Raw genomic sequence first — 14,783 nt, forward strand, 5'->3', positions numbered from 1 at the left:
GGAGGAAGGGAGGGAGGAATGAAGGGAGGGAGGGAGGAAGGGAGGGAGGGAGAAGGGAGGAAGGGAGGAGAGAAGGAGGGAGGTTACAGTAGAGTTATAAAATTTTTTAAAAGGGAGCTTACTATCAAATCTATAATGTAAACGGTTTAACTAAAGATGACTCTCTACATTTCAATACCCATCACAAGGTAAGAAAAAAAATACCATGCGGAGACACACACAGAATACTAAGAATAAAAATACCCTAAAAAATTGCATCAGAAAACAACGTATATTATTGAAAACATGAATTAATCTTGATTAGGTATAATAGTAATACTGATTCATTAAAGTGCCCAAACCATTTTTTTTTGGCCTGAACTCTGGGCCTGGGCACTGTCCCTCAGCTCTTCAGCTCAAGGCTAGCGCTCTACCAATTTGAGCCAAGCACCACTTCTGGCTTTTTCTGCTAATGTGGTATTGAGGAATCAAACCCAAGGCCTCATGCATGTAAGGCAAGCACTCTACCATTGAGCCACCTTCCCAGCCCTTTTTTTGTTTGTTTTGGTGAGTTGTAGGGCTTGTACTCAGGGCCTGAGTGCTGTCCCTGAGCTCTTTGTGGTCATGGCTAGCACACTACCACTTTGAGCCACAGCTCTACTTCCAGTTTTCTGGTGGCTAATTGGAGCTAAGAATCTGTCCAGATTGGCTTTGAGCCATGATCCTCAGATCTCAGCCTTCTGTGAGTCCCTAGGATTACTGGCATGAGCCATGAGTACCTGGCTGAAATGCTAGTATTTTGATTAGAGTTTTTGAGGGTCAGTGAAATTTCTAGGAAATAGACTTCTGTGATGGAGTATTTCCCTGTGATAATTGAGAAGTAACATGTTAGAAAAATGTTCTAAAGTATTAGACATTAATAAAAAAGAACTATACAATTTAGCAAAGATGGGGCCAACTTTTGGTGGAACAACTTTTAATTTTAGCTTAGCTTCTTATGTGTGTTAAATAGATGCCAGAGCTCAACATTTACGCCATAAGAATGTATTTCTGAGAACTTCAGTGCACTAGTATAATTTTATGAATATAGTTTAAAATATATTTTTTCAATTTTGGGAATATTATTAAAGATTTTAGAAAATGCAAGCCTGATTTGAAAATTATCCTAATTGTAAAAACTTGTACCCTTGACTTTTGTTAAGTCAACAGAATACAACAGCTATTAAAAACTTAGATTTAAGCCAGGTGCTAGTGGCTCATGCCTGTAATCCTAGCTACTCAGGAGGCTGAGATCTGAGGATCAAGGTTCAAAGCCAGCCCAGGCAGAAAAGTCCTTGAGACTCTTATCTACAATTAACCACCAGAAAACTGGAAGTGGCATTATGGTTCAAGTGGTAGAGCTCTAGCCTTGAGCTGAAGCGCTCAGGGACAGTGACCAGGCCCAGAGTTCAAGCCTCACAACTGACAAAAAAGAAAGAAAAAAAAAGAAACCAAAAAACTTAGCTTTAAAGAGTAGCTAATGAGGGCTGGGAAAGTGGCTCAGTGATAGCGTGTTTGCCTTGCATGCATGAGGCCTTGGGTTCAATTCCTCAGCACCACATAAATAGAAAAAGCCGGAAGTGGTGCTGTGGCTCAAGTGACAAAAGTGCTAGCCTTGAGCTGAGGGACAGTGCCAGGCCCAGAGTTCAAGCCCCAGGATCAACAACAACAACAAAAAGTAGCTTATGGCCTGGTGCTGGTGGCTCACGCCTGTAATCCTAGCTACTCGAGGCTGAGATCTGAGCATTGTGGTTTAAAGCCAGCCTGTACAGGAAATCCATGAGACTCTTCAATTAATCACCAGAAAATTGGAGGTGGTGCTGTGGCTCAAATGGTAGAACACTAGCCTTGAGCTAAGAGCTCAGGGACAGTGTTTAGGCCCAGACAGAGTTCAACCCCATGACTGACCCCCCCCACCCCGCCCCCAAAAAAAGGAGCTAATGCTCTGGGAGTTTGCTGGTATCTTCAGAAATATTGAATATCTCCACTCCTTAGGCAACATATATGTATATTCCCAGGTTTATGCTTATTTCTTCCTTTGTTTCTTCATGAATAGCTCCACTAATTTTAAAAGAATAGAGTTTTCCATCCCAGCAGTAAATATAGCATGTGTGAGATATTTTTCCACTTTGTGCTTAGTGCTAACTTTTACTATGTAATAACCATAAGAAACTAAAAATAATTGAACAATGCAGATATTAAACCTGTTGTTTTCTGAGGAAAGTCTGGTTGTAAGTGGCTTATAACCTCACAGTTTATTTTATTTTCTTATAGAACAGTGTGTTCTTAATGGAGACACAGGGCTTTTCCACTTGCTCTTGCTCTAAAGTAATAGTCCTACAGTGTTTACTTTTATGATTTGATTTATTTTTATGATTTGAATTATACTTTTGAAGTACCATTGCAGTTTGTGGCTTGAATTGTTGGAAGAAAGATTGGACTGATCAGATCTTACTGTAATTAAATAAATGGAATCATTAGATGTCAGAATTTTGCATAAGTGGTTCTTGGCTTTTGTTTTCATTCACTCTGTAATTAGCTTCATAGAAGAGGTTATTTTGTAAACTCCTGGTAATATTTTCTGTAGCTCTTTGTGTCTGGCTTTCCAAAGGCAGAAGGGGCTTATTTTGCTCTACTTTAGTATAATCTGCTTTGACTTTGGTGGCTTTGACTCCCCCCTCCAGTCCTTACGTAGGGGCTGAGTTCCAATATTTGGTCTAAAGATTGATAGAGAAGATAGAGTGTGATGGGTTTTTTCAACAAAATAGGTCTTAACAATTCTGAATTTGTAGTAGAAGGAATAGCAATTGTTAGTTTATTAACAGTTTTAGAGAATATACCATTTTCACACATTTCTATATGTTGTTTCCATTTAATATTAAAAACAGATGTAAAAATCTATTTAAAAATAGAGTAAATCACATGAGCCACCAGGAAAACCAGCCTTATGGGTCAGAATTTGCTTCTGTGTGCGAAGTCAGCAGGACCAGATGCCCTCCCTTCTGGCTCCATGGGTATCTGGATCTGTTAACATATAGATGACAGATTTTGGCCAGCTTTGAGATTACGTTTGCTAGCAGAGGACACATGCTATTAGCTCTGTAAATTAGCTTCCAAGTCCAGGGAATTCAGTATCTGCCTAGCTCTAAATGATGAACCATTCTAATTTTTATACCTTGTAATAGATTTTAGACATTTTTCCCCCACCCTGCTGTGCTAGGCAAGGAACCCAGGGCCATCCATATACATGCTATGCAAACAACCACCCAGCTTCATCCCAGTTCTGACAGCTCTGTGCGTGTTCTTTAGTGTTCATGTGTGCCTGAGGCCCCAGGGCCCTGCAGCTGCACCTCCTCCTTCATCCCTCCCCCACTCCTCCATACTTGGGCTTAACCTCAGGGCCTGGAGCTGTCCCTGAGATTTTTGGCTTAAAGCTACTAACAACTATCTCAACATCCAGAGCAGCTAGGATTACAAGTGTGAGCTACCAGCCTTAGCCTTTTTTCTTTTAAATTTTTTTTTGTCAGTCCTGAGGCTTGAACTCTGGGCCTGAGTGCTGTCCCTCAGCTCTTCAGCTCAAGGCTAGTGCTCTACCACTTGAGCCACAGGGCCACTTCTGGTTTTCTGGTGGTTTATGGGAGATAAGTGTTTCACAACTTTTCCTGCCAGGGTTGGATTACAGGTGTGAGGTGCCTTTTTAAAAATAAAAGCAGAAAAAGCAGAGTTCAGGCACCACAACTGACAAAAAAGATTTTATGGCAGATCAAGGCATGCAGATTTGTACAAATAGGGGTATCTTCAACCTAGCTAAAACAAAGAAAAAAGAAAAGGACAGAAAATCTACTCAAGAATGGAAAACAAGCCGTGTGCTGGTGGCTCACGCCAGTAATCCTAGCTACTCAGGAGGCTGAGATCTGAGGGTTGCAGTTCAAAGCCAGCCCGGGCAGGAAAGTCCTGAGACTCTTATCTCCAATAAACCACTAGAAAACTGGAAGTGGTGCTATGGTTTAAGCGGTAGAACGCTTGCCTTGAGCTGAAAGAGTTCAGGGACAGCGCCCAAGCCCAGAGTTCAAGCCCCACGACCAACCAAAAAAATTAAAAAGAATGGAAAACAGCACCTGACGCCAGTGGCTTGTGCCTGTACACTCGGCTACTTAGGAGGTGACTGAGGTTTGAGGACAGAGGTTCAAAGCCAGAACAGGCACAAATAACCAAAGGGGAAAAAAGAAAAAAAAAAAAAAAACCAACATGGACTAGAGGATGGCTCAAGTGGCAAAGCACTAGCTGTGAGTGAAAAAGCTTGAGCCAAGAGCTTGAAAGAAAGAATGGAAAATGGCTCACTGATAAAGCTATTTGCTTCTAAAGCAGAATATGGTCTTCATCCAGTTGATTATGTCTTTTAGTTGGTGGTGGTGTGGTAGTGGTTGTCATAGGGCTGGGCTGAAGGCCTGGGCTCTGTCCCTGAGATTTTTGCTCAAGGCTCGTGCTCCAGCACTTGGAGCCACAGACTACTTCTTATTCTCTGGTGGCTAATTGGAAATAAGAGTCTCAATTTTTCTTTCCTCAGATCTCAGCCTCCTGTGTTGCTAGGATTACAGGCATGAGCCACCAGTGCCAGGCTTTTGATTTTATCTTTTTAAAAGATAGGCAGATTTTTGTTTAAAAAAGATGGCCTAGGGCTGGGAAGGTGGCTCAGTGGTAGAGCACTTGCCTTGCATGCCTGAGGCCCTGGGTTCAATTCCTCAGTACCACATAAGCAAAAAGAAAAAAGCCGGAAGTGGCACTGTGGCTCAAGTGGTAGAGCGCTAGCCTTCAGCTGAAGAGCTGAGGGACAGCGCCCAGGCCCAGAGTTCAGGGGCCCCACGACCGGACCCAAAAAACAAAACAAAAAAGATGGCCTATTTTTAGCCTTTGTACAGGTACATTCCTGTTTTTGTGACAAAAGAAAAATTTTAAAACTGTCCCAAACAGAAAAAAAAATGGCTATCAGAAGTTTTTTGTTTTAGTATGAATTACTGTTACTGTATTTGTTTATTGTAAAGGTGAACATTTAGCATTCAGTGCAGTTTTTAAAATTTGTTTTAAAAAACATATATATATATATATATATATATATATATATATATATATAGGCAGCAGAGCTGGGCACTGGTAGCTCATGCCTATAATCCTAGCTACTCAGGAGGCTGAGATCTGAGGATCACGGTTCAAAGCCAGCCCGGCAGGAAAATCTGTGAGACTCTCTTATTTCCAATAAACCACTCAGAAAACCAGAAGTGGCGCAGTTGCTCAAGTGGTAGAGCAGTAGCCTTGAGCTGAAGAGCTGAGGGACAGCATTCAGCATGCAGGTGCGTGCGTGCGTGCGTGCGTGTGTGTAGCAGGGTTTTTATCTTTTTATCTTTAAAATTCTCCCCTCAAAGGGCCTTAAAAAAATTAAATTAGCTACCACTTAACTAATTATAAAACATCCAGTTAACACCAACACTTAGGACAACTACAAACTTTTCTTTTATGTCCTTCACATTTATTTTCAAACATAGTTTTCAAAATACAACACTGACTTCCTAAACTCATTTGGATTTTATACATCTGTAAAAGCAGTGTTATCAGTGTTTCTTCAGAAGGGGAAATCTGTTTTAAGCTCTGCAACAGAAAGACTGTAATTAACTTTCACAGGCAATACAATTGGTAGATCTTAAAATATGACTAGTTGGCATCAACAAGGTACATTGCCTAAAAGTGGTTTTCAAAGAACCTCTGACCTAGCAGCAACAAAAGCAAAATCCCTGCCTTTTGAACTTTCTCCCTCATCTACCCAACAAACCACCTCCAAGAACCTCCTCCACCAGCAACAATAAAAAAGTGAGGAAAGGGACTCAACTGAAAGGAATTCTTTATCAAAAGTGATTCTGTATTTCCAGTGACTTCCACAGTTCCTTGTATGTAGCTAATTCAATAAATGACTTGTAAAAAATAAATAAATATAAATATCAGGGTTGGGAATGTAGCTTAGTGGTAGAGTGCTTTCCTAGCATGCATGAAGCTCTGGGTTCGGTTCCTCAGCACCACTTAAGCAGAAGCAGAAGTGATGCTGTGCTTAAGTGGTAGAGTGCTAGCCCTGAGCAAAAGAAGCTCAGGGACAATGCCCAGGCCCAGAGTTCAAGCCCCAGGACTGGCAAAACAATAATAAACAAATAAGTATCAAAAGTTAAATTAAGGGACTGGGAAGGTAGCTCAGTGGTAGAGTGCTTACCTTACATGCATGAGGTCCTGGGTTCAATTCCTCAGCACCACATAAGCAGAAAAAGCCGGAAGTGGCACTGTGGCTCAAGTGGTAGAGCACTAGCCTTGAGCTGAAGAGCCGAGGGACAGTGCCCAGGCCCAGATTTCAGGCCCCACAACCAGCAAAAAAAAAAAAAAAGTTAAATTAACTATACCCATAGCTATATTGAGGATACTAGTTTACTGTTTACTATATCCAAACAGTGAATTTCAGCCTACAAAAAAATTAGATGAGGGGCGGGAATGTGGCTTAGTGGTAAGAGTGCTTGCTTGCCTAGCATGCATGAAGCCCTAGTTCAATTCCTTAGTGCCACATAAACAGAAAAAGCTGGAATGGCGCTGTGGCTCAAGTGCTAGCCTTGAACACAGAGAGGTTCAGGGACAGAGCCCAAGTTCTGAGTCCAAGCCCCACAACAACAACAACAACAACAACAACAATTAGATGAGTGTAATAACTGGCATTCAAAGCAGCTTTCTTCCCAGTAATACTTCCAATTCCTGGTTCCAATTTGCCAGCACATTAATAAATTCCATCAAGGAAGTCAAATACCAAATTTTAAAACAAATAATTTTTCCCTTTAACAAGACTTTGACTTAGAATTTGCTAATGAGATAAACTGGCTTATTAGTAGAGAATTAAGAGTTGTGCAAAATGAAAACAGAAAAATAGCAACAAAATTATATGCTGAACATACAAAAACTTAGATGTCTCAAAGAGTATACACATAAAAAAATATTCTCTTTAAAAACAATTCCTTAAGTTGAGCACTGGTGCTCACACCTGTAATCCTTCCTGTTCAGGTTTCTGAGATCTCAAGATTGTAATTGGAAGCCAGCCAGAGAAAAAAGTCCATGAGACTCTTATCTCCAATTAACCACCAAAAAAAAAAAAAAGCTGGAAGTAGAGCTGTGACTCAAGTGACAGAGCACTAGTTTTGAACAAAAAAGTTCAGGGACAATGGCCAGGGCCTGAGTTCAAGCCCAAGGTGCCAAAAGCACATGCATGCATGAGCATGTGTACACGTGGTCTGTGTGCCTGCTTACAGACACAGACACACATACACACACACTCTCTCAACTAGATGTAACTCTGACTGATTATATCCAAGGTCTACTGCCAAAGATAGCTAAGATCCTACCTTCAAAAATAAAAGCAGCTAACTTAACCTGGGAGCAATAGACCCAGTAGCGTAAATAAAGCCTGCCATATGGGCTATGCCACTGTCTAGTCTCTGGTATCTCTCTCTCTCTTTTTTTTTTTTGGTCCATCATGGGCCTGGGTGCTGTCCCTCAGCTCTTCAGCTCAAGGCCAGCGCTCCACCACTTGAGCCACTTCTGGCTTTTTCTGCTTATGTGGTGCTGAGGAATCGAACCCAGGGCCTCATTCCTACAAGGCAAGCGCTCTACCACTAAGCCACTTTCCCAGCCCACTCATCTCTTTTACATAAAGTATTCTTAACTTTAAAGTGTTCTCGACAAGGCAAAGCTTTTCCTCACTAAAACCTTGGCTTGTCTCTCTAATCTAAACTTCCTTTTCAAGGTAAGTTGTATCTTATCATGAAAAATACCAGGATCTAGTTATCATTCACATCAAATGAGGTTTTCTTATAACATTTATCCTTAAAACTTTATGAATCATCTTGACCAAAGTTACAAAAATTTGTTAGCTAATTGTGGTGAACAGTGTTCAATTTCAAAATAAATTAAAATGTCATGTCAGAGAAAAATAAGAGAGTAAATGTTAAGATGTGGAATTTTTAATTTTTCATGTGAAAAATCTTCCAAGAAATTATCTCAAGCATATTTCCAAACACCTTAAAGTCCTTCAAATTATCAAGCGTTAAGTTAGTGACAAAATAAAGACAGGGTTTTTAAAAAGGGACAAGCTCTAAGCCATGTAGTATTTGTGCTCAAGCTCTGGACTGTCTTTAATAACCCAGGTATCTTAAGCAACTCTTACTCTTTGTCTCAGTTTCATAATGTATAAAACAGGAAAAACCACAAGGATGGGTAGTTAATTAATTTAGTCAGGATTAAATGCTAGCTAGCCGCTTTGAAGTTACTTTACGTTGTTCTCAGTTCTCCTCCTACTCAGTAAATGAATAGATGAGAACACATCTGGAATGACTGGGGAGAATAGCATCTGCAAACTCTCAGCCATGAAAAGACGGTCTCTATTTACAAGTTTCTAAGCCAAAGTTCACTCACTAATCCCTAAAAATTTCAAGATAATCACTACATTGCACAACTTTTTAGGTGAATTCCCTTTCAGCCTCAGATATCTACCCACACCTACATTCCAAAACAGAATACTACATGGAAATCTGAGCATCTTGAAAGGTCTTGCTACAAGGCAAGAGTAGGTAAGAAAAACAAGCTGCTACTGTTCATGCTGTTCTCAGCATGCTACACTGTCAGTCAAGGTAAGCTTCAGCACAAGTATACCCTCCCAAAAGTACCGGCCCCCACTGAGAATCTATCAAAGCACTTCCTTATAAGCCATCTGTCCAGGAAAGCTCTACTGAACCCCTAAAATGCAGTTGCTCTCCTATCTGAGAGGAGCTGGATAAGCATTAAACACTAAACCAGACTGCTCAGTGTACAGGCTCCACTTCAAACACTCAAGAAACCACGTACTAGATCCATCCCCATACTCAGGCTGAACACAAACCTCTACACATCTACATAGTTAAGAAACGGAGTTTAATAAGAGACAACTTTTTTATTCAGAGAAGGGAAAAGTACATTTAGAAAACCACACAAGGCTCAAAGAAGAGGAAATGATCAAAAAGAAAAAAAGAAGATTAAGGCGAAACAGGCATGTAAATTATTTCTGATGGAAGTGGGACTCAATTAAATTTTAAAACCGGAATTTAAATTACTCGCTGCGCTACGAACACTATGAAAGCATAAGTATTTCTAAATCTATTCTGAAGGACCCAAAACCAATCTTTTCTTTTCCAATAGAGAAGGAAATTGCATAAATTTCTATGAGGAAAAAGTAGGATGGCGTAAAGCCTAAGGCTAATGGTGTAAAAGCAAAGAATGATGAGAAGGAATGGTTTTGTGGATAAATGAAAAATTGAAAAACAAATAAAAGAACTAATTCCTACCTCATCCCCATCCTTTCTTCTGCTTAGTCCATGAGAGGCATTCTTAATATATAATATACTACTTGGAAAATAACCGCTGATCATCAGAACAGAATGGTAGTCTCAGGCCTTGGACTGAATGAAGCCTCTTCAAACACACACAGAGCACATTTTAAGATCCAGGTCTCTCACATCTACTGCTAATTAAATATTCCGACTATGGGAACAGGGTGAGGCTGCTTAAAGGTTGAGGACTAGGGCCCACAACACGAGAAAGACAGCTCCATTTGATTTGAGCTTTACAACTACTCTAAAAGCTTAAATCCTGTGGAAAAGAACATAAAGTTCAAATACCAATCTTCAGAATTTATGTTAAGTAAGATGTGTCCACTGATTTTTTTTTAAACTACTCTATCCTCATTTACAGCTAATACGTCCACCCAATGTCAAAAGAATACAAATTCATTGTGGTAGCAAGATTGTAAGTGGTCATTTGTTGGCAATCCAGCTCAAGTTTACTGGCTAAAATACAGAGAATGAGGACTAGTGGTGGAGTTGGGAGGTGGCTTGTCACTTAATTTGCATTTATTTTCCACATGAAATCAGAGACACATTCTAGCCACGATCTAACTTGAAGTTCATTCATTAAGCACCTTTTACTGAGTGTCTCATTACACGATGGGCACTTAATAGATCACAGAATGTCATTTAAAAACTGTAAATGCATTTGGCCTAATGAACAAAATGATCTTATTTAAAAACCAAATCCACTGAACTAACTCGTCTTCTTTAAATGAAAGTGGTAAGAGAAAATACAGTACAAAATAGTCCACCACTACACTCCATCATCAAGGTTATTTCTTACCTTTATCACAAATTCATTGTTGCATTACAAATTTATTACCAATAATCAGCATCTCATCCTACTGAACAGATCTTTAAAAGAAAAAGTTTACCTCAAGTATCTATCTCCACACAAATGTAGAACATTTATCTGATCTAAACTCACTTTTTACTAATAGAATACAAGGGGGCCAGGGTGTATTGAGACTTGAAAGAAGTGCCCTCAAGTCAGAAAAAAATTAATCAGGGAAAAAATTCTCATGCCTTTGCTATTTAAAAGTCCCAGTTTAACTAGCTACTTAATGTAAACCCTTACTTAGTCTTTGGCTTTCCTTGGCTATGAAGACAGTTTCATTCAGTGCATTTTTTAAAAGCAATGTTGTTTGTTTGCTTTTTCATGTTGTTGTTGTTCCCCAGTGTCCCCCTTCTTTTGCTACTGTTTCAATTCTTTCATCCACAAAAATAAGGAATGCCCATGCTCTTGCTTCTGAAAATAACATCTGGTATGTGCAAGTAACAAAAAAGCTTGAGAGAATGCCCCAGTTTTTATTTAAAACTCTTATATTTTAACTAGAATGCCGTTAGCAATGATTAGACAAAAAAAATCAGTTTTTACCTTATTAGGAGATTGCTATTTTCAACATTTACCTTAAACCACAAAGTGGATTTATCTTCTAACCAGTTTAGCTTCCTGTCTCTCCCCCAACTAGGTTAAACAGTAACTTTTTCAAGATTATGAGTTTTATTTTACTAAAACCCTATTTCCAAACCCCAAGTCTCTAGAAAGGCATACGAAATGTTGCCAGTTTTAAAATAAGGCCTAACATTTTTTCTAATTTTTTAAGGCTATTTTGATAAAAGTTGGTGTCCTTGAACGAGTACCTTTTCAAAGTGTGATCTTGAACCCCTGAGAGTTCAGGGTATCCAGAAAGTCAAACTATTTTCATGAATGATATTAAAGTATTACTTTAAGGGCCAGTTAGTTGTCAGTGGCTCACACCTGTGATAAGATCTGAGCATCACAGTTGAAGATGTCCTCAGAGACTAAATATAGAAGCAAGATAGAGAATCCAGCTTGAGATGAACAATAATTGTGAAATAATATAAAATAGGGGCTGGGAAGGTGGCTCAGTGGTAGAGCACTTGCCATGCATGCATGACGCCTTGGGTTCGATTCCTCAGCACCACATAAGCAGAAAAAGCTGGAAGTGACTCTGTGGCTCAAGTGGTAGAGTGCTAGCCTTGAGCAAAAGAGCTGAGGGACAGCGCCCAGGCCCAGAGTCCAGGCCCCATGACCAGGAAAAAAAAAAAGAAAGAAAGAAGGAAGGAAGGAAAGGAAGGAAGGAAGGAAAGAGAGAGAGAGAGAGAGAATAATGGCACTCTTCCCACTAAATTTTGATTTTGAAAAACATTTTATATCATCTCCATCATTTATATTATTAGAAAGCACTGGATCTATTGTTTCTTGTAAGTAAACTGATACTTATCTTTAAATTTCTTCAATTTTATTTTCTAATATGGTAATATTAGTAGATGTAAGCCACACAATGGATATAAGCCACAAACGCCTGGGTTCTCAGAAATATTAAGACCTGTAAAGGAGTTCTGAAACCAAAGTCTGATTATCCAATTACATAACCCAATACACAGTGCCTTCCATAGATAAGACGCTCTAGTTAAGTCTGCAATATAATTACTTCTTACCCCTTCCCCCCCTAATCTTGTTGAGTTCTATATCTCCTTGTAAAACATAATTCAGCATAAAGCCAGTCTGTTCTGGGCTCCATTTAATGGGCTTTAGATTTTTAATTATTCAGAGTCCTCTTTACAAAGATGTTCTGACCTGTAATACACACCTGTTACTTGGATAACATATAGCAGTTTCTCAACTGTCAGAGAAAATTGCCTTGTTTATACCCATAGCACCTGTATATGGAAAATCTCTCTCTCTCTCTTTCCCTCCCTCCCTCCATTTCCCCCTCTCTCTCTCCCAGATAGAGTGAAAGTGACACTTCAAGTTAATAGTCCTTGTCCAAGTAAGTTCTGCTCTCTAGCTGAGCCCTGATTTGGCCTTTCGCAACATTTTTGGCAGTGTCACTGGAGACAAAAGTGCAAACTCTCAAAAAAAAAGGGGGGGGCATTATTCTCATTGTCTCATTGTCCACAGGCCAAAACAAGGATTCTCTTCCTCCCTTAATAACAAAGTAATCCAACGTGGGCTGGGAATGTGGCTCAGTGGTAAAGTACTTGCCTAGCATGCATGAAGTCCCAGGTTCAATTCCTCAGTATCACATAAACAGAAAAAGCCAGAAGCGGCACTGTGACTCAAATGGTAAGCAAAAGAAAGAAAGAAACCCAACTCATCATCAGGCACAATATTATTGAGTGCTACAGTCATAGTCCCTATCAAAATATACATTTGAAAGGGCTGCGGGGGGGGGGGGAGGTAGGAAAAGCCACAATGCATGACTCTCTAGGATGATGAGCTAGTTAAGGACTCATAGATTTACTAATCATTTAATCACTGAAACAACAGCCAGGCAAGAACAAGATCAAGCTTAATATAAACACTAGATATACCAACCACAGGTTAAAATGGGAGGCCCACATGAAATAGGTTCAAACTCAAGAGTGTGGACTAAGGAAACCCCACACAAAGCTAGTTGCTGGTTGTAAAATTTAAGCAACTATTGGAGGCCAACTTCGTTTCAGGATACCCTTTGGACAACAATCACCACCTCCCTTAGGGCTAAACATTACTAGCTGACTCTTATCAGCACAAACCTCTCGTTTTAACTTAGTAAATTCCTCCTGATTTTTTTTTTTTTTTGGCCGGTCATGGGGCCTGAACTCTAGGCCTGGACACTGTCCCTCAGCTCTTCAGCTCAATGCCAGTGCTCTACCACTTAAGCCATAGTGCCACTTCCGTTTTGTTCTATTTTGTTTTTTGCTTATGTGGTGCTGAGGAATCAAACCCAGGGTGTCATGCATGCAAGGCAAGCGCTCTACCACTGAGCCACCTTCCCAGCCCATCCTCCTGATTTTCTGACCTCTGTTCCACCATCAAGTGAAAGTCCTGACAGACAAGATGAACACACAAGATATCTGCCATTGCATAATTATTGTCTTCTTTTAGATTCGTGTGCCCAGCGAAGCCATTTTTAAGCCTGATGTGATTTTACATCAAGAAGCAGGCTGAGTGTTGTTCACTCTGTATTCCTGTAGCTTAGTAAAGATGAGCAACAGTAACGACCATGCCTTGCTTTTCCTTGTGTTCATTTTGGTCATGTCCCCCCCCCCCAAAAAAAAGAAAAAACTTTCTTGGAAGAAATAATAAGCTACAATTGTAGCATTACAGCTATAGCAAACAACCAATTTATGACACAACTTGATTCACCTTATTTTTGTTTGAGGCTCAACATTCACGGTTGAAGATGTATTTAGGTAAAGAGTTCATGTACACCAGCTTCAGCAGCCTCACAAAAAGAACTGATCAGGCTTGGTGGATTCCAGTAATTCCAGTACTCAGGGAAGCTGAGACAGGAAGATCACAAACTTGAGGTCAACCAGTGTCACTCAAGTTTTCCAAGCCAGTCTGAGCCAGTTATACAAGGAGACCCTGACTCAAAAACAAGCCCACAGAATTTCAATACTGGCCCGTGAAATGAATTAACTGGTTAATGTTTAAAGGCTTGGAGGGAAAGGGGGGCGGGGGAGAGTAGGAGAAACGGAGCTGACTTTACAAAGGCAAGCAAAAGCCCCAACTTCTGAGAGCTCCAGGAAACGGCGATTATTATACTCCTTATCCTGGAGTAGATCTTCCTTTGTGGCTTTCTGTGTCTCTCCAATGGCACCATCGCCCTTTAAGAAATAACCTGTCAGAAGTGTTCCTGCGTTCCCTAAAAGTACCATCTTCCCAGCTCGACCCACAATGGGGGGAAAAAAAAAAGGTCACCCGGCTAAAGCAATAGCATTGCGGATTTTATTATTTAGAAACTGAATAAGATTTCCGAAGTGCACAATTCAAATTTGACACTATTTCCCCAGCACACACACACACACACACACCAGCTACCAGTGCTCAGTTTAAATTTTAATAAACAAAGGCTGCAGCGGCGGCACCAGGGCCCTACCAGGAAGTAACCGGAGCAGGGCGGCCGGTGCGAGCCCCAGTCGCCCGAGCAGACAATGAGGGGACCCCCCCCCCAGGCTTCCAGGGGGGGGGGGAGGGCACTGGGCTGGAGTTGAAACGCCTTAAGTTACTCCCACACCTGACATCAACCTCGGAACCGCGTCTGCGACACGACCCACTGGGCGATCCTCGTGAAATGTCCACCCTGCCCCACAGCGGGTCCTGAAATGATCTCAGCAAAAGATCAAACTCGAGCTCCAAAAGCAGCTGTTGGGCTCCGACCTCCGGGGCCCCGGGGTTCCCACTGCACCCGCCCCGGCTTCCGAGGGCCCTCCCGGGGGAGGGGGGAGGGCTCTGAGGGGGAAGGCAGGCGGGGAACCGCAAGCCGGGCCGAGGCCCGCGGCCGCCCCGGGGTC

The 14,783-nt window shown here is 40.9% G+C and overlaps 1 protein-coding gene across 1 annotated transcript in view; it reads right to left on the minus strand.

Annotated features, from left to right (window-relative positions):
- Positions 1-14,783, minus strand: part of Usp3 (ubiquitin specific peptidase 3) — a 74,642-nt gene that overhangs the window by 57,946 nt on the left and 1,913 nt on the right. The gene's annotated exons all lie outside the window — the stretch shown is intronic.

The sequence above is a fragment of the Dipodomys ordii genome, unplaced genomic scaffold, assembly GCF_000151885.1.
Source record: "Dipodomys ordii isolate 6190 unplaced genomic scaffold, Dord_2.0 Scaffold11, whole genome shotgun sequence".
NCBI lineage: Eukaryota > Metazoa > Chordata > Mammalia > Rodentia > Heteromyidae > Dipodomys > Dipodomys ordii.